This window comes from Diuraphis noxia, unplaced genomic scaffold (genome assembly GCF_037042655.1).
Source record: "Diuraphis noxia isolate RWA-SAM2 unplaced genomic scaffold, SU_Dnox_SAM2 contig0002, whole genome shotgun sequence".
Classification (NCBI taxonomy): domain Eukaryota; kingdom Metazoa; phylum Arthropoda; class Insecta; order Hemiptera; family Aphididae; genus Diuraphis; species Diuraphis noxia.
The window spans coordinates 22,614,053-22,635,440 of record NW_028301712.1 but is presented as its reverse complement, the minus strand read 5'-3'; the positions used below and the strand labels follow the sequence as shown (position 1 = coordinate 22,635,440).

The 21,388-nt window shown below is 25.8% G+C and overlaps 1 protein-coding gene across 4 annotated transcripts in view; it reads right to left on the bottom strand.

Moving 5' to 3' along the window:
• The window catches only part of LOC107164296 (Dpr-interacting protein delta), a 129,406-nt gene that overhangs the window by 31,763 nt on the left and 76,255 nt on the right, over positions 1–21,388 (bottom strand). Inside the window, exon 1 of one of the 4 annotated variants that reach the window (XM_089218842.1) lies at positions 13,436–13,561. The exons of the other annotated variants lie outside the window; for them this stretch is intronic. The gene's annotated coding sequence lies outside the window, so the exon portion shown is untranslated. Of the gene's footprint in view, positions 1–13,435; positions 13,562–21,388 lie in introns of those variants that run through there. 4 annotated transcript variants of the gene reach the window in all.

Sequence of the window (21,388 nt, the reverse complement as noted above, 5' to 3'; positions counted from 1 at the left end):
TTTAAGTTTGCCTTTATTAAATCTATATAATGATAAATATAGGTGAACTAACTTAGAATTAATAAGCATTCTAATAACGCTTGGTATTCATCAACCTAATATTACGTACGACGAAATTGAAAACACGATAAATCAATGTGCCAAGCTAAATGATTTTAATAAGCTGTCTTAGTAAATTACTATATTCTCTTAATTTTATAGGATTCGGATAAAAACGAAGGCGTAGCTTGTACAATTACCTATTTTTAATTATAGTCCATTATGATTGTATATAAACTTGATGATGGATTGTTTTCGTTGACCAAATAGATTCTAACCGTAGTGAATGAATGTATTGTAGTTTGTATTTAAAATGGTGTGTATTTTTTTTTTGTCATCAACATCTGAGGTCCTAAAAATTCTCTGATTTTTAATATCAGCATATTTTATGATAGAAAAGTTAACGCAGTTGATGCATTCAGGAGATAAAAATGGGAAATTGCCAGAAGTTTTCACATAATTATTATGCAAAACCAAGTTTTGAAAAAATCGATTTAACTATTTTGGTGTAGCTCAAATACTAATAACCGTAGACACTTGACTTTTTCACTAAATATTTATAAGTTTCCCTATGCAATATTACGTCTTAAAAAAAAAAAGAATGATTCCTACTTGTTAGTAATTAATTTGTTCGTATAAATAGTTGAAATATTACAATCAAACTATAAGATTTAGTTTCATATGGATATCGCAAGTATAATATCAAACGAATGGTTATTTGTTTTATATCAACACACTAGAGGTAAACAAAAGGTTATTGTTTAAAAAGAAGGTCACTAAAACGATTTTGTTAGAAATATAAATTAAATTTTTAATACATGCCATTGAGCTCAATAAGTATCTAGTCGAAAGTCAACTGATTACAAATATAATTATGTAAATACTCATAAAATAAAGTTTTATGTTGAATATAAAAAAAAAATTAGTTAGAGTTTTTTAAATCTTAAAAATATAATTAAATTTACTATGAGTATTACTATTAAAAATTAAGAAAATCTTCTAAAATAAAATATCTACTATATGTATATTTTATGTTCTCAAACAGTCAAGTTGGTTTATTAGTTATTTTGTGTTAAGGCTGTTTTATATACATTTAAACTAAGTTATTATGCTTTAAATATATTAGCAATATATGCAAAAAGCGAAAATTGTACATGTCTACAGACTAAGTCCTCAATAATAATATTATGTTTATGAACAAAACATGTGCGCTTTACCATTTCAGCAAAATTTCTTAAATATAAAAGCAAGAGAAGGAAGGGTGGTTTTAAAAAAAAAAAAAAATTTTTATTTTTAAATCTAAAATGTGATTATAAGGAATGCATACGTAAAAATTATACATCTTCTAGTTTACCAAAATGTATGGACCGTTCAATATTCATAATATTTAATTTTTAAAATAGCTATTATAAAAAATTCTGGTGTATTGCTACTAGATTTGGAAAGTTAAATTAATATTGGGTAGGTACGAGTATAGGTACTCTAAAGTATTTTTCAAACGTTTCACTAGCTTGTTTGAAATAAATTCCGTATACATACAATGAGTGATTGTGTATCCAAATAAACAAGTTTGGTGGAGATTATTTCTGTCTCTTTAGATACATATCGTCAATAGAAAACCATTATATAATTTTCTTACACGAGAAAGCATAAAATATTCATAAAATATTGTTATATCATGATTATCTAGTTTTATAGGTACCTAAACATTTTACTTTTATTTATTGAATAAAACTCAATGTTAATTTACGAATTCACTACCTAAACAAGGCGATTCAGCTGTAAATATGCTTAGCTCCACTTATCTTATTCCACGTTACAAACTTTTTTTGTTTAACAATATACGTTGTTTATCATTTGTTTTGAAGAATATGATTTCTCTGAATGTTTCAATTATATATCAAACGTATTACGGTACGAACTCGTCCGGTAGCCTGCTACATTTAAATGGATTTAATCACAAACCTAATATTATCCAAATTTAATATGGCATAATTATTGTTAAATGACAAATATTATTGATATCATACTGATAAATAATTTTAAAGCCCTACTTATGTATTAGTAATTTTAAAAGTAGGTAATAATAACCAGACTGAGAATAGGACACACAAAAATCTCCCACAGTTTTCTAATGTCCATGGAAGAGCCTCCAATATGCACAACCTGCGGTGTTCAAGTAACCATTAAACACATCCTCGCCGATTGCCGAACATATTTTAGTACCCGTACAAGCTTTAACCTGCCCGAATCATCACTTTCAGAAATATTAAACAATAATCCTCAATCCATTACCAACATCATACAATTCATCACAGCCGCCAATCTTCTAACTAAAATTTAGTATAATTTAGATATAGATATAATTCATGTAATTTTTTTTATATATATTTCTCACTTTAAGAGGCTCAATGGCCCATGTTGCTGAGGGTATTATTAATAAAAAAAAAAATTTAAAAGTGTATTGTATTTAGTTGAATTAAAATGAATTATAAAAATATGCACTTTTCAGTCAATGAGTACAAATTATACTATATAATAGTTATTTATATATAATTACTAATATTAGATGATAAAACTAAATGAAGGTAAGAAAATAATATGACGATCATATTAGTTAATGATTTTAATATTAATTTGATACGAATATTAATACTCATTATCTAACTATCAAATGAAACAGGAATAATAAAATAAAAATGTATTTTGAATTGTTTTAAATGTTTATCGTTAAATGTATGAATCATAGGCATTTTACATTCACATGCTAAAGAAAATAATCAAAATTACTAAACATTATAGTATTTATATTAAATATTACAAAATGTTAATAATAAAAATATATATCCTACCAAGAATTGTAAATTTATACTACTTTAATAACAGAAATTTTAGTATAATTTAAGTACATGCATTTTATTATAAATCGATAGTCGACCTGTATGTATGTCACCATCGAATTTGTAGGAAAAAATGAAACGTCGTTTTATTTAATAGAGGTATAACATATTGTTATGATACAGATAATCTGTACAATATTTCATTAATATAAATAAGCAATTTGAAAAATTAACTAAAGTAAAACAGAATGAATGGAAATTAATTTAATTTTGTTAAACAAAAACAAAACATGTGATTTCATTCTCTCATTTTTCTGAGAAAGTATTAATGTTTTGATAATAAGACTGTAGTGACACATTCTTACCCCATATAGAATATTGTTCTACTATTACACTCGGAGATCATCAGAACTTTAATATACTTAAAGCCTTAAAGGGATATCTTGTTATAGTAATTTTTTAATAATTTTGATTTATAAAAATATTCTATTTTGGAATATGAAACAAATAAAAATCTTAAATCATTTTAACTATAAAAGATACTAAATCAGACATTGATAATTTTTGAAGTAGGTAATGAGTTTTTCCTGTTAAAAAAATCACCCACTAATCTGTGTTGAGGATAAAACACAATAAAAACATAATAAATCGAAATAAATCGATTATTCTACACATTTAATACCAAAATATGTACCTATGGGAGGATGGTCATAATATTATGTTCTATATCTTTCGTAATTTCTTATATACCAGAATATTTAATATAACTGTGTAATATTTATTGATTACCTACTATTGAATATAGTTTTATAATAATTGTTGTATGAATAAATACATAAATTATGAGAGTAAAATTGTTAAATAGTATTTTTGTATCATTATTTTAAGTTTTTTTATTTTAGAAAGTTGTTGTTTTATATAAATATATATAGATTTAAAAATATATTTAAGTATTCATTAACCTATTTACTCAAATTTAAAATTATTTGTATTTGAAAATCACAATAAATAGCATGAGTGATCTTACTGATCTTATATCCAGTGGGAAAACTGTTGCACTTTATCACGAATAATATATTATCTATTTAATTTTCATTTGGCAGTAAACGTTTAGTATTTTATATAATTTAATAAAATAAAATTGTTTGTATTAATTTTTAGGTTTAACATTTTCATTGAATTAATCGTTATTTAAAAGTGAACAATCATAACTACTCGTATTCAGTTCATTATGACGTTTAAATGCTCATCACCGTCAATTCGCCATAATCACATTCTCACCTAATTCTATTAATTCGTTGAAAAGATGCAGATTAATATTTGAAATTCACTTTAAAAAGTAAAAATATGTGTCTAATCACATAATCACTTTTCATTCCACCACCAGTAACACTGGGTTTTTAATTAATTTCTTGATAGTATCTTGGTGTTTTTCTCTTTGTTTGATGTTTAATCACCAGGTCCAATCGTTTCTAAAAGCTTTTTGAGCAAGAAAAGCATCCAAGACATTGCGAGAAAAGAGCTATGGTAATGATGCGGTGATTAAAACCCGCACCATTTCAGACACGGTTTTCGACTTTAAGTTCTTTACTGTTAACTCTGTCCCAATGGACTTGATTAACAATTCTTGTTCTAAAAAGTATCATATTTATACCAACTGAAATCTAGTTTATTTTTTATTCAAATTTGGTGGGTACGTTCAAAATAATTGTATTTCTATTATATTTGTAAATATATATTTTGGAATTTTAAATCAATAAATCTATATACGGACATATAATTAATAACTTTTAAAGAAACCGTTAATCTTGTTTATATCGCCATATTTTATTCAAATATAAATATTATAGAAAAACGCAGGTAAAAAGTTTATTTAAACGAATAAAAGTTAAAAACAAAAACTATGGCAGAAATATTATAATAAATTGATAGTTTATGTGAACTCTAGTAAGATTGATATAATTGTATACATCTACATTATATTTAATTATGTATCATACATTTATATTATGATATTGTTGGATGAGGTAACGATGTACAAAAATGTTATAAGTATGGTAGAGTCATGAATGTACTTAGCTATCCATTCCTATTATTATTGCAGGTTAAATAATAATACCAATGAATATAAAATTACGATTCACGAACTGTCATAAATCGCATGTCATGTTAATTATTTACGTTTTTCTGAAGAAATGTCGAATTCATAGTAAAATACATAATAACAGTAAATTTTATAATAAATTAAATTATAGGTCCAATGAAAGTGTATATTTATATTTTGAAAGTACTACTCAGACTATCAACAACGTCGATGATTTAAGTTAATAATCGATTAATAAATATCAAATATCAATCATTCATTATTCTGTAATTTCACTCCATTGTCTTCGTCTGGAATCTAAAATGAACTGGAGTGAAATAATTCGAAAGAAGAGCTCTCCAAATTAAATCTAGCTAGTATTAGATTTCCAATCTACAGTTGTGCAGTCGTTTTAAAGTTTCAGACTACTCCTTCGAAAGTGTTAAAACGTGAAAAAAACTTGTGAATAAAAAAACCAAAACGCACACGTCGACGTCGATTCGATAGGTACTACATTGTTCTTAGATCCATCGAGAATTTAAAAGGAGTACCTAGAAACCCTCGAAACTAGCCAACTTTTTTTTACCAAAACACCACTACAGACTTTTGTATCTGCACCAATACACGTAATCATGATATATACATATATTTATATTATATTATACGCAGACACGTATGATGCGTCGGATGAATGATATTGGCTAGTGACTAGCGATATAAATTTTAGTCAGATTGCGTGGTCATTAATATGTGGGGTGACGCGTGACAAACGATTCTACGCAGTGGGTCTCTGATGGTCCCTCGGACGGTGTATATTTGTGTGTGTGTATGATAAAACAGTGTACACGTATAATAACCAGAGAGTGCGGTCAATGATTTACATGGCAATTTGGCCGGGTACTCAGCTGGTCCGATTTTCGGTAAATCGTTTAGGATCACGCCAGACCACTAGGTTTTAAGTTTTTTTCACCAAACCGTTTCCGACAATAGTCTGCAGATAAACAGCGTCAAAACACGCGTGATAATCGACTCGGAAAAAACGCAATTCAGCGTTGTACTAATAATATTTCAATTCGTCGACGATGAGTAATAAATATTATATTAACATCTCGTCGTCGTCGTCGTCGTCGTTCGTGACGACTAAAAAATATCGTTCCTCCGGTAATAATAATTCAGTAATAATACGAGCCTCGTGATTTTTGAAAACAAATATTTTCAGTTCGTGTTATTTTTTTTTTTATGTGATAAGAATTGAATTACATCATTATGCCATGGAATACAAATATCATGGAAACGCTATAAAACGACAGTAGTTGTTGCGCAAGTACATTTTTGACGTCTGGTATGATATATTTTTACGAGTTAAAGTACTCCCCCGAGGTACGGGGGGGAAATCCCTCGATGTAAAATTTTTTCATTTTGCTCGATTTTTCATTTTTATTGTGTATAAAACGTCCCGCAAGTACGTTTGGTCGGCATGAAAGAGTGGGACAAATTTATAATCATATACGAAACATTAGCGTACCATTTCTTATTTGAATAGTATTGCTGTTGTTGAGCTAAAGGCCCTTCGCGTCTGATACCAGAGAATTACATCTGATATGTAAATTCTGGGTGTTTTGTCTCTGACGTGACAATGGTCTGCGCCGGAATCGCACGACATACTCAAATACGCATTCTATTGATTTCCGTGTCACAGAAATTGTCGTTCAATTGTTTCTACTTTTGCGATATATCGTCCGTATATTCAGTGTATAATATTATAGTTTTCATCGACGAAAAAATATCAGGTTCTAATAAATTCTGTTATCGTGACTCTTTGTTACCGTAACAGAAGATTGTATGGTTGCGTGTCATCGTATATTGTGGACGAACTACAATATATAATATTTCGTTAAATAATTGTTTAAAGGCTAAACTGCAATTTAGTGGAGTGCATCTTTCATATTATACTTATAAGTTATAATATTTATTAATTCAAATAGTCACGAATCACACAATAGATCCACGAAAAAGCACATTGTGCTGCTGTGGAAACAAAATAATTTGAATTGAAATATTGATAATCTGTGGATTCAAAAATTAGTTTGGTCATCATTTTTATATGATGTAAAAAGTGTATCAATTGTATTAATTTAACGTATTATGATAATATGTCAATATAAAAAAATGTATGTTATAATATTATAATACAATTATAGTACCATTTATTATATCTAGCAGCAACAAACATCATAATATAAACATAAAATTTTTCAAAAATAGTAAATGATTAGGTAAATGAGTAGCTTGTGTATTTTAGGTAAAATTTAGACTTTAATCACGTTAGGTATAACATTTATTACACATTATACTGTAGAAATTAAAAATAAAACTGAAACAACAACATCTTGATCCAATTAACATAATAATAGTGAATGGGATATAAAAGGCTTAATGTTTTGTTTGTTATTGTTACCTTCTGTTTTTTCATTCAAAATTTCAAAATCAGATTCATAGTACTAAAGTTATTAATTATTATTTATTACTATTATTATTATTTAGAATTATATTTTAAGAAGACGTATTCTAAATAAAAATAAATAAATAAATATTGTACTGCCATGTCTATAAAAATTATGTGAACAACTATGACAGTAAGACATGGGAGTGCCCAGGAGATTAAGACGGGGCATTTAACCCCCTGAAATTTAAAATTTTTTTCAAAGCAATATCTATAACGCGCAAATTTTGTAAATATAGTTTTAAGTTTAATCTTAAAATGTAAGCAAGCATTAAACGTATAAAAATATGGGGTGTGGGGTATGGAGGTAGATCATAATATTATTCTAATAATTTAAAAATTGTATATCGATAATATATAAATAGAAATATAAAACTTAAATAAATTATAATGAGGTAAAATTTAAATGCAAGTATGATAGTTTAATAACTTTATGTAGGTAATAGTCTATCGGCCGAATGACTAAAAGAAGTTTCACTTCATAATCGCTAATCGCGTACTCTCAACAAAAAATTATTTGTTTTTCTACACAATTAACGTATTTTCTAGTATGAAACAGAATTTATTTGGTACTTTGGGGGATCAAAAATAAAATATTTCCAGTCGTTTTCAAAATTGAATGAGTTTTATTGATGTAACTCAAAAAATAATATTTGTAGTTGCTTTAAATTTCCACCAAATTGTTATACAACAATTTTCCATACATCATCAAATATTTTTTTTTTAGCTATTTATAGCTATAAAAAGTTTTTGATATAAAATTAGATTTTCAATTGATGTAAATAAATAACGTGTTGATTGGTCAAAAAATAAAAAATAAAAATTGAATACGAGGTTTTTCATGAGTTACGTAATTTTTTTTAAAAAGTAGAGCGAGAATCCACAATAATTTTTTATGGGCTTCTAAAATATAATTCGTCAATTCTTATTTACAACACTATTTTATATTATTTATTTCTGTATGTTTAATCTAAATATGAGTATTATTATTATTAATAATTAATTAATTAATTAAATTTAATAAATAATTAATTTGATTATTATTGATAATCAAGTAGGCCAATATACATCTACTAATATGTATATTTTCTATATAATAATAATAAATAATACATTTTACCTTAATTTCACCAAAAAATGGTTTAACTATATGCAATGTACGTACAAGCAACAAAACAATAGCTTAGATAACTTATAAATAATAACTGTCTTAAGTCCATATTAAGTTGTATAATAATAATGTTGTGATCGTAATTCATTTTTTATAGCACGTAATAAAAAAAATACGAATAAGACGTCCATGAAAATCTTTACATGAGTTTATTTATTTATTTATACAAACGGATAAAGACCCTATAATATAAACTTTATATTTTAATTTATAATACAATAGTTATTAAAGGTTATTCATAATAATAAATTAAACATTTATAATATGTATATTGTATATGAATGTAATACTAATACAGTAATAATAATCGAGGGACATTAGGACTCTAACCCATATGTACATTATATTTAAAACGTCAATAAATCTGGAAATTAGAATTTTTAATGAAATTATTCTGGGGTAAAATGATACGAAACTATAATAAATTATGTACTACATTTACACCGCTTGTAATATTACCAACTATAGCGTACTTATTTTGAATTTTAAATAATTATTCGTACAATACAAATGTTTATATTATTATATTTAACTTCATAAAATATTTAAAAGCTTGATCGGAACAATATTGTATTTTTCAAAATCGTAGTTATTCGGACGTGCCACGAAGCGTATAACATATATACACTTTCCATAAATTGATCGAACTTATTTTATATAGTTACGATATTCATATTTATAAGGACTACACATACATAATTATGTGGACTGAGTAATGCAATTTGTCTATTTTTATTTTTTTATTTTACTCCCTCGTAGCACTAATTTGATCAGGCTAAACTGTTTCCGATACTCACCGGTGGTGTGTATGGTGGGTCATTATTGAACAATCTTTATAGTAGCGTATGGAAACTACATCATGGGCGGATATGATTTATTGATTTTATAGGAATATCAAGCAGTATACCCGATCGACTTCCTATCAAAATTTCATTATTGGAATGCGCCCCACCTTCCTACTATGTATACACCGTCTTCCCGAACCAGTGCTTTTATGAGTAACAGCTTCCTCATGGGACTTCCGCAATAAGATATACGGCTGAAAATGGAAATGTAAGACACTTGTTATTATATAACAAAGGAGCATTACATATGAAAAAATGAAGACAAGCCAAGGAATTTCGAATGTGCATCATATGCAGAGGGTGGGAGACAAAATTTAAACACATTATTAACACATTTAATTTATCGTCATTATACACCACTTACGATATTTTGCTATGAAATTGTAATTTTACAAGACAAATCAGCACACCTTCTAGACTTTGAATATATTAATATATTAATCATAATAGAATTATACAACTTTATTATTTACTTTGTATGAGTAGGTATTTTCATGTTAATGTATGTGAAACGTTTATTATACCAACGTTTTACAGAAAATAAAATACAAAATTGATTATTATAATTTGAATTCAAATATGCAATATATATTTATGATTAGTTAGGTCTTCCATTAAAATATACAACGTTTCTCCGAAGCAACCATTAATATTTCAATCAGAGTCTACTTCGAAAGAAAAATATAAACAGAAATATTGTTTTATTGACTTTGTCTTGATAAAAATACAAAATATATAAATTATAAAACAAAGTTTGTTAATAGACGGAAGTAAAACCAAATTGTTTTATAAAATAAATTTAATATCTAAAAATATAGTACCTACCAAATCATAAATTATTTATGTTTTGATATTTCACAATGAATCAAACATGCACATAAAATTTATAAGATCATTTAATTTCTTAAAAATATAATGGCATACTTAATATTTTCTGCCCAAGTGTATCGTTGTAATATGAGTCTTGTATAAATTATAAAACTTAATTTTGCAATTAAATTTTATGCAATGATCTATATTAGTATATATTAATATTTTATGTTTATAGTCGATTTGACTTTAGAAAAGTTCAATGTCGTTATTGAAGTAAGATTTTTAATATAGGTACCAACATAATAATATGCTAGATGCTGCCTATTTTAATTATAAACTGATTGGATTGCTCTGTCTAATTTTAACAAACTTTCTAATCCGTTGTTCAAGTAAGTATCTTGTAAGAGATAATTTGACGTAATATGAAATTAATTCTACAGTAGTATTAACTCATTACATAAACAATTCTTTAATCTCATATATTAACTGTTTAAAAAAAATTGAATGCATATATGCTAGTATTAATATTGAATTTTTATGTATTTTATTAAAAATAAAATTTTCAATTTTTAGAAATATATTTAAAATTATATATTTTCAACTAGTAGTCAATATTAATATTAACGAATGAGTATAAAACTATGTTTGAAAGGAGTATAGCAAGGTTAAAAGATTTTTTGTTTAACTTATTTTTAGGTAATTTTGTTTTATATTCGTAATACAATCAACAATGTTTATTAAATAATACAACACATTAGTAACTAAATAAATTAATTGGACCACGATAGTCTACGATTGTTGCATACAACCACAAACTGAGAAATCCACTTAGGGCAGCATGAGTAAGGCGGAATAACTTTGTCCATTCCGTTAATGTTAATTTAACTACTTTAATCGTATTAATTCACCGATAGGTATAATCAATTGTTATTACGTAAATCACACTGTTATTTATATATAATATATACAACATATAGACCTAGAGTTGTATATAAGTGCTTAACATTTTCCACTAGCTAGACTAATAGGCGTATATTATGCACTATCGATGTGTAGTTTGAATTCAACTCGACGATTACACTCTTTGAAAGTAAATTGCAGTTGCAACTCAATATTGTCAACGGTACGCGGAGTGAGATAGTTTAAATAGTGAATGCGTATTGTCACCCGGATTAAACTTCGTTAACAAAATAAATATCGTTTATTGTAATTTTTTTATGACCATACTGTGCTTTTTGTTTTGATTATTATTTATCTGTGAACCAAATTCAGACTTTCTTGAGGTCTGAGAGTTATTGACGGCTTTGTTGTAAATCCATTTTAAACATTATTGTAGTCGAAATTGATATTGTTTTAAGTAAAATGTCGAGTACGATAGTGAACTGTTTATGCTTTATAAAATATTAAAATTTATATTTTTATATTATATATTACATATATTTTATAGACTAAACCAACAAACTGATACTTTAAGTTGGTAAAGATTAATGAAGATAAATGTTATTTATAAATGATTTGTTTCCTACAAATTACAATGCAACGGAAGTATTTGTACAAATTATTTTTGTTAAGCAACCACAATTAAAAATAATTGTATTTGTCGGTAGATATTGGTGAAGGGAGCTAATTAACTGTTACGCGTATTGTTATGACTTGACGTTTAATTTTAATTACAATTTGTGAAAAATGTTCATAAATGTGTTTTGATACACTTTATGCATACCCACTTACAAATGCGATCGATTTTATTTTTTCTATTGCAGTTATACTATAGAACAAAAAATATTATATTCAAACTTTTTACAATGAATTGAACAGTTTAAAATTGAAACTCGTTTTTATAACACACATGGGTTCATATTAAATGTGTACATAATATAGCAAAATCAATGACATACTACTACTATAGTACTAATAAAAATACAAAAAAATTATCATAACTTCAACTCCATTGTTCAGTATTTCCTTGGTGAAAAATATTTTACTATTTTTAGAAATAATTATAATTTTTTTTAATTTATACATCCGAGAATCAGCTATACAAATCGTAACGTATCACAACGTAGACAGCCATGAATCGGGTGGTGTATTAAATTAAATTAATCAATATTTAATCAATTTTGATCCTTTTAAGATTAGTTGAGCTTCACTCTCAATTGTTTTTAAGATACACTATAATATATATATATATATATATATATATATAAGTAAATATACGTTAAGCATCAGTACTGTTTGTTTGTTTGTTTGTGTTGTGCATTTGTTTAAGTAACATCAAAAAATAAATTAAACATTTTGATTAAGTGTTACAGAATTCTAAAGCAAAAAAACTGTGCAACTTATGTATATTTGGTATGTTTGGGGCACCAAAATGTATAGAAAAAAACAGTATGGATGTACGTTTATGGATATTATTAACTGAAAAAAGGACAAGTCTTGTAAATAAAATAAACACAATATTTATTATAAAGAAGAATTATAATATTTTTGAAATGGGTATATTTTGAGTTCAGTCTACTGACAAACAATTTAAATAATAACTTAATTTTTTTTAAAACAAGAATACATCGAATGTGTTTAATACAAGTATAATAAATATTTATGAAGAATTTGCATAATTTATTTAAGACTTTTGCAATATATATTTATCACAAATAGTTTAGGTTTAAACTTTAATAACACTTACTTAATGTCTTAATAGGCTAAGCAGTATCTTAAAATTCTTAATTATTTTTATTTAATGAAATATTAATAAATTAAACAAAATGTCAGTTGCGTAATTTTTGGGTATAAAAACTACAGATATATTATATACATTAATTTATAATATAAATATATATATAATTATTTATATTTATTTCTTATTTCTGTAATTAATGGCTACTATGTATAAAAAAATATATTTTGGATTTCTATGAGCCAAACAAAATGTGTGCGTTATCTACTCTTTGTTTAATAATGAAGCTATTAACACGACGAGTTTTAAGAAATATGTGTTCAAAATTTATCGTTCGACAGTTTTGAAAGTCTACCAGCTTCATACAAATGTAGGTATATTATGTTTTATATATTGTAATATTGTATAGATAATTTTATTAGCTTATTATTATGATTAAGAACGTGATTGCGGTAGAATATTACCGTAATTGAAGATCTCCTTCGAAGACTTAAAACGTTCTGTCACTCACCCGCTGCCATAAACATTCCAAACAACAAAACCATAAGATAATCGTATTCGCGGTCATCTTGTTGGGTTTTGGTTTTGGGAAACCACCGAACGAAAACTGCATTCTCGAAAATATTTCGGAGTCCCCTAGGCCAACACCAGTGTAGATTGCAATAACCGGTGCAGGCTAATGAACGAGACGAGGTCGTTAATTAATATTAACGAGCCGACGGTGTCAAAGTAATAAATAAATAATAATACGACGTGTTTAGAGCGGTGGTGGGTACGAAAACGAAAACGTTGTTACCGGAAACGCAGAACGCGCTTTCCACCCTCCGGTTACCGTTTATATTTACGGCTGCACGCGGAGTGGAGGGTGGAAACCGAGGGTGCTGACGGCTGGAGATGGGTGGCGGGAATGGTGGAAAGCACGTCGTAATTACAACTATACTGACAACAACAACGGACGAACGACTACTACTAATACTACAACAACAACAACAACAACGGTTATTACAATACTATAGGCTAAACCACCGCCGCTAAGATGTTTTATCTTGCTTAAGCTCATAACGATCGTGTGCGAAGGCGGAAGGATGACGCTGGAAGCCTGGACTGAGATAGATCCCACTTAACTTATCCGGACCGGATAATAATTGGGACTTACGAAACGCGGAGGCGCCGCATTTGCAGGCAAGTTTCACGGGAAATATTTCCGGTCATTACTGTTGCGCTTCCGGTATGTTTCGCGAGCCGTCGCCGTGGTCATCAGCTATAGAGCGTTCGTGGCGTGCGCCGTTTCTGAAACGCAACCCTCTCTCCTCCATTAGCACGTGACTACCTTCTCATCAAGCTCATCGTTTAATGATATCATATTATGATATGCTAGCTATACTGCTATAGCTGCTGGGACACCTGTAGTTTCGGATAAGTTTGTCCGGCTATTCAATTCGTCGTAAAACATGGAGTAGGTCATTTCATAATCGATGAATTTCTTTTTTCTTTTGGGAAGTGATAAACTAAAGACACAGTTGACACAATTTAATATTTGACTATAGATATTTTCTAGAATTTAATCTCTCAAAAAACAAAATATTGCAACGATTTAGCTACACATCATACAACCATTATTTAGATATAATATATATATTGTATGTTTATAGTAAGCTATTTGCAAAGTTCTCATATTTATCTAAAATATGTCATAATGTCGTATATTATGCATATTGCATATAATCAACTATGACATTAATGCTCCATACTTAACAGGCCTAATGAGATATTTTACTAAGGTACTAATACTTATATCTATATGAAATAAAACTAACTTAGAAACAATGAAGTATTGGCATATTTGGGGTGGGGGAGGGTTAAACTTTAAATTCCTTATTCTGGAAACATCACTTTTATGAAAGGAACTAGCGTGGTGATTCACGAAGTCAAATAGAATTTCAAAAACCAAAAATTAAGAATATATCTTAATAATTTTAGAATAATAAAAAAAATTAAAATCTGTCATGAGTTTATTTTTATACCATGAGCCTGTTATGTGTTTAAATGTGTTTATTATTTTGAATAATAATTATTACAAAAATTAGAATATATTAATATAGTAATATTATTACAATAAAATACGATTCAACTAGCATCTATCATATTAATATGTCTCTTGTTTTATTTTATTATTGTGTTCAATGTTTTGGAATGAATTAATGGGGACATATTTTCAGATAAAATCGTGGTGACTAATAATAATTTTTTTTATAATTGTACATACATTAGGTATAAACATCATCGTGATTTATTATAAAAAATAAATAAATAACAGAGAATAAAAAAAAGTAATTATTCACATATTATTATTATGACAAAATCCATCGTTTAATATGCATAGCTAGTCTAGGATTAACTGAACATCGCAATAATAGTAAAAATGACAGTTTATTAACATTTGAAATACATTATGTCATTTTAATATTATAGTATACCAAATCGTTATTAAAATATAATATAAACAAGAAAAAAAAAAAAAATGTAATAAGAATATTCAAGTACATACAGTATACACGTATAGTAATACTTAATTCAATTTTTTTAAGAAAAATTTAAGGTAAATTATATTGTCAATAATTAAATGACTGAGGATTGAAAAACTGAAGTACCTATCATGAAATTAATATTTGAATATGTGTAATATACAAAACGCATATTACATTTATCAGTTTGTATCTTCTAATTTTATACAAGACGATTATTTTTTGAGTAAAATTTTAAAAACATAAGTTTTGTAATGATGTTATTGATTATGAAAACATTTTTTTTTTTTTCAATGATTTGAACTTTAAAGTACATAATAATAAAACAATATTTTTGACCAAAATTACAAATGTTTGACTAATTTTCACTATTTTTAAAGTTTTTAATTTATTCAATGGCAATATATATTTTAGTTTTATATTTTGAATCATAATACTGCTATAACAGATTAAATATGTAAAACCATTTTTTTTTTGCAAGGAGTTATTTACTTAATTATAACTTGAAAGTGTTTAATGTTTAGATAAGTGGATTAGCGAACAAACATTTTGTGGCACACCCCTGTCCCCTGTGTCATTCTATTCTTCTCAATATAAAGTTTAGATACACTTTAAGTAGGTAAATATATATATATACTTACTAATCACTCGTTTAGTATTCGATAATTTATAATTATCAACAGTATGGTTTCACCTCATATCAAAAATATTGCTCATTTATCCATTCTTATATGCATTAAATACGAGAATTTATATACAAAAAATTAAATATACTTGCGATATCAGTCTGTGGTTCTGGAGATTTGAAATTTTTATTCCTGCGTCGTCATTTAAATATTGTGAATCCATATCAGGGACTACCGTAAGTTATCCGTTAGATATGAAGAAATAGATGATGTATATACATTTTGGTATCGATCAACAGATTTATTTTATTTATTATATTTTTCATAATTACACCAACTCATTTATGGGAGATATTAAGTTATGTTTAGACAAAATAATATACCTATATCATTATGTTATTAGTTGGTGACTCGTGTTCTTCACATTTATTTGTAAATTGTATCACACGAAAAACTCATCAAAATAAATAATATAAGTACTAAACATTTACTGGTAAACGAGTCACAGTCAGCACATTATTAAATTAGCTGTTAGGTTATCTACACCGTCTTGTCGAGTGAACACAAAAGTGTTTAAAAATAAACATATTGAAAAAAAAAACTTAACATTTATAAGCGAACAATTTTTTGTCTCACCATTGATAATTCTATATTATTATTTTTGTACAATTTATTAAAATATTTATAATATAAATTAAAAAGGCTGACTTTTTTTTTACATGATAGAGGTAATAACTTATGAAATTAAAGAGATTTATATATGTATGTACAATTTTATTTTTTTTTTTGATTAAGCTTTATAAATGTGATGGTTTGGTTAATCTTCAAATATTTTAACGATTACTATTATATAAAAGAAATTATTTTATGTAATTACATTGTTTTAAATTTGAGAATCAATAATTATTATTAAGGCATCGGTGAGTTTTTAATATTTTAAAAACTAATTTATACAAGATAATATCTCGTGTACAGTAAATTGTTTGTGTGAGAGATTCAATAAATGTTAAAAACATATATGTTTTTTTTCTATTGTGCTGTGTCCATTTTTTACATTCATTATTAATTGGATAAAAATGTTATAAAAAAAAAAAAGGATTGCGTTAATTCATTCGTAAATGTTTAAATTAAATCGCACGGAGAGACTCCATCGATAGAACTATTCTGTATTATGTATGAATATCAACAACATTTTATAACTCAAGTACTTAGTTAGGTTACATTTTTAAATCATCTAATATTAATAAGATTTTTATCTCAGTTATAAGCGAATTAATAAAATCAACATTTTGAGGTTTTAAAAGCTGTCGTTCAATGCTTTGTGACGTTGATTTTATTTTAGTTTTTTACTTTTTTTGTGTCTGAATTTTAAACACATAATTTAAAAAAACAACTCGTTATTTAAAAGTACTAGTACTTAAAAGTAAAGTTGTAAAAGTACCTATATTTTTATAAGGCGTATCATCTGTAATCTGTATCAATATGTAAAAAAATTTCAGATACCTATACAATAAAATATAATTTTTATTTATTTTATTATAATTCTATTTCGTATTTGTTGTGGTCTTCAGAATAACAACATTAGTTTAAGCACAAATTATAGTGTTCAAACTACTACACTTTGTAATATTAATCACTGAATTTCAGGAAAATAACCTTTGGGAACCATGTTCCCAGGCCCCACATTATGAATAAAAATGTGTTTAGCACATTTGGCATCAGAGGCTAAAATAATGATCACTTTTTTAAGATAAATATTGATGGGATTATTTTTCCCCATAAAATATATTATTTCGTATAAAATATTAAAGTTTACATATATTTAGTAGTATATAAAATTTATGAAAACTGCTTAAGCTAGCTTGTTTTAGAAATACGTTTAGAAAATAATCCTTATATTCGTCTAAATTAAATTCACATGTTTATAATTGAACATAAAAATAATAGTTTAAACTTTTAAACATAAAAATCACTTATTTTTCATACAAATCAACAAAAAAAAAAAAAAAAAAAAATAATTAAAAAAATTTACTGATCTATTTTTATCACTGCAAAATATTTTTATATTCAAAGAATATTGAGCAATTTTGAATATCGTAATCTACAATATAAAGTATTAAAGTAAAATCTTAAATTAATTTAAAAATAAAAAAGACTGAACAACTAAAATTATCATTTTACCCTTGATATTGTAATACAATCATTATAATAGCAAATAATTTACTCTAAGATACTTGATTCAAATATGAATAGTTTACTATCAAATTAATATTTAATGATTTAATAAATTTACCTGATAGTTTAAAGCTAATATGGATAAGAAAATTAGGTTACACGGAGAGATTATAAATTTGTAATTACATTTTCAAGCATATCGTAGCTTTACGAACGAAAGTTAACGATCTTTATCTTAAACACATGTGATTTATAAACACATCATGTATGTTATACATATTATAATATCCTAATTACATAGGTACCTATCTAATATATAATATTATCATATTTAAAAAAAATACATTCTATAAAATAAATTATATGTATGAACTTATTTAAAAAAAACTTTTCATACTTTAAAATTATTATTGAATATTGTTTTTTATTTATTAGCTTGTATGCATTTTTTACTTGTAATTGTTTATTTTGAAGATATATTTTTTATATTAACCATATCCATTATGAAGGACTTATAAATGATACTTAAATCATTACTTCTTATGTAAATATTATGATACAAATCACAAAATAGTACTAACATTTTATCTGTGTTCTTAACTCGCTTTTATGAATATTATGTTAAGATGAATTCATATATTATATTTGTATTAAATCTCCGTACGCAGTTAACCAGCACGGGTCCCGAAGGTCCAATTTAGAGTTGTTCTTTGTGCAATAGACTGTCATATATTGTCGTGCGCTTTTAATTAGGGTCTTATTCGACCTATTATGTCCTTTACTGGTATATAAATATAAATAATATTTTATTCATAAAACAAGGGAGTCGAGTAGAAAGTAAAAAATGGAGATGTTTAATTTAAGTATAAATTTTATTGGTTTAAGCTGAAATATCGTTATAAATATACAATATAAAATGTCTGTTTTTTTTTTTATATATATAATATAATTAATTAATTTTGCTTTAAGCCAAATGGTCCATGTTGCCAAGGGTATATGTACAGTTAAAAAAAAATGTGTTTTTCATCTCAAAATTTGTTCAAAATAAAAATTGGTTGATAAAATAAATTTATTTTCATTATTATACTAATGATATTTGAGATAGCATACATCAGTGTTAATTCTTGACATGGGAACACAATAAAATGTTGGTAATACAAAAAAATAATTAAGAAATTATATGGAATTTGTAAATAAATTAAATCAAAATACAAATTAATCAGAAATAATTAGCTTATAAATGTTAACATTAATACAAATTGAAAAGAAAATGAATACATTGTTTATAATGATACATATTATATTATTTCTTATAATATTTTAAACAGTTTTTATTTAAATTTTTTTTCGTAATTTTCGGTAAAATTTTACATCAATGAGCATTATATTAATATTCGAATTTTTTTCTGAATAATATCTTCATTATTTTGAAAAGCACAGATGAAATCTAATTATTTTTCGTATTGACTCAGTATAATACCAATAAAGCAGTGGTTCTCAACCTGTGGTCAAAGCTCATAGGTGGTACGTGAAGAAAATCTACCTTTATAAAAAATTAATTTATTAACAAAATTCTATACATATTACATAAACGTATACATTATTAATAAGCGAAAACATTGTCAGGTGGTAAAAATTTTCAAATTGTTACGTGGTACGTGACTATAAAAAGGTTGAAAACCGCTGCCCTAAAGTATACGTACCTATCAACTCAAATTTATTATTTATTTATTTTATTTTTATTTATTCTTCAAGAAGATAATGGGCCTCACTGAACATGTTTGTGTTATTTCATATTAATTTAGTGTTTTTAAACATTATAATATCAAACATAGTTATTCACCAAACATGTTTTTCCCCATTTTTTCTTAAATAATTCTATAAATAATCTTATAAAAATTCTTAAAATTGATTCAAACGCAATATTGAAGAAAAAAGTCGTAATAGCATGCTTGGTGAGTATTAAATAAGAATTTAAATTTGTGTATATTATGTTGTTTATTTATAAAGATTTGTAAATATAGAATAAATTAAAATATATGCAATAATTATAAAGATAGAGAAATTAGTTAAATATACTTTCATAAAGTTAAAGTTTAGGGGAACTAATAAAAGTTTAATTTTTGTGTTTAATTTATTGCTCGATTTTCGAACTAAAAATATTAGTTGAGATTTTAAAATTAATGTTTACTTTAAAAACTATTAGTTTTTTACTAAAAATAAATTTTTTTTCTGCAAAAAAGTTCTATTCATTACTAGTTAAAAAAATAACTCAGTAATAAATAAACTGTATGAAAGTTGTTATCCTTATTAATATAGTTTATATTTGTAGCACTTTAATATTTTAATGAATGCCTGACACATAGTCATAAAAAGCATAGTTTCATTCGTTGATAGTAAGGTACAATATAATTATTTATCAGACATTTTAATATAACATACGTTATAATTTATCATCTCCATCGTTGTAGCAGGGTTATGATAAATAGATTTACGGTTATGATGATTCTATCCATTAAGTGATTTTCTGTCTTTGTTAAGTTACATAGGATTTTAGACGTGTTGTTTGCCATAGGTACCAATTGCAATATAGTAAAGTGATAAGAATAAATTCTGAAAACCAATTTGAATTTGTCATCAAGTCTACTCTTGATCGACTTTCCTACATTTTCTATATTATATCATATCTCTAATAATATTAAATTATTACAATTTTATATTTAAATTAATGGTGAAATCAAAATCAAAATGCGAAAATTTCGATCTCAAGTAGACTTGACAACAAATCAAAATGGGTTTCAGAACTCACATTATTTCACGATATCAATAAAAACAATTATGTCATTACCCATTATTAAACAAATGTGTAGGTACGTAAAATTAATTTTTCAATTAAAATGTGTCATTAAATAAAAAATAAGTTTTTTTTCATACAGTAGGTATTTTAAGTTTCGATAAGTTGCTTTCTAATTTTGACAGGTGGTGATAACTCTTTAAATGAAATCATATAGGTTACAATTTTTATTACACTTGTAGGTGTAAATATAAATAAGCTGGTAAGAAACATTAGACAATAGTATAGTACAGTAAA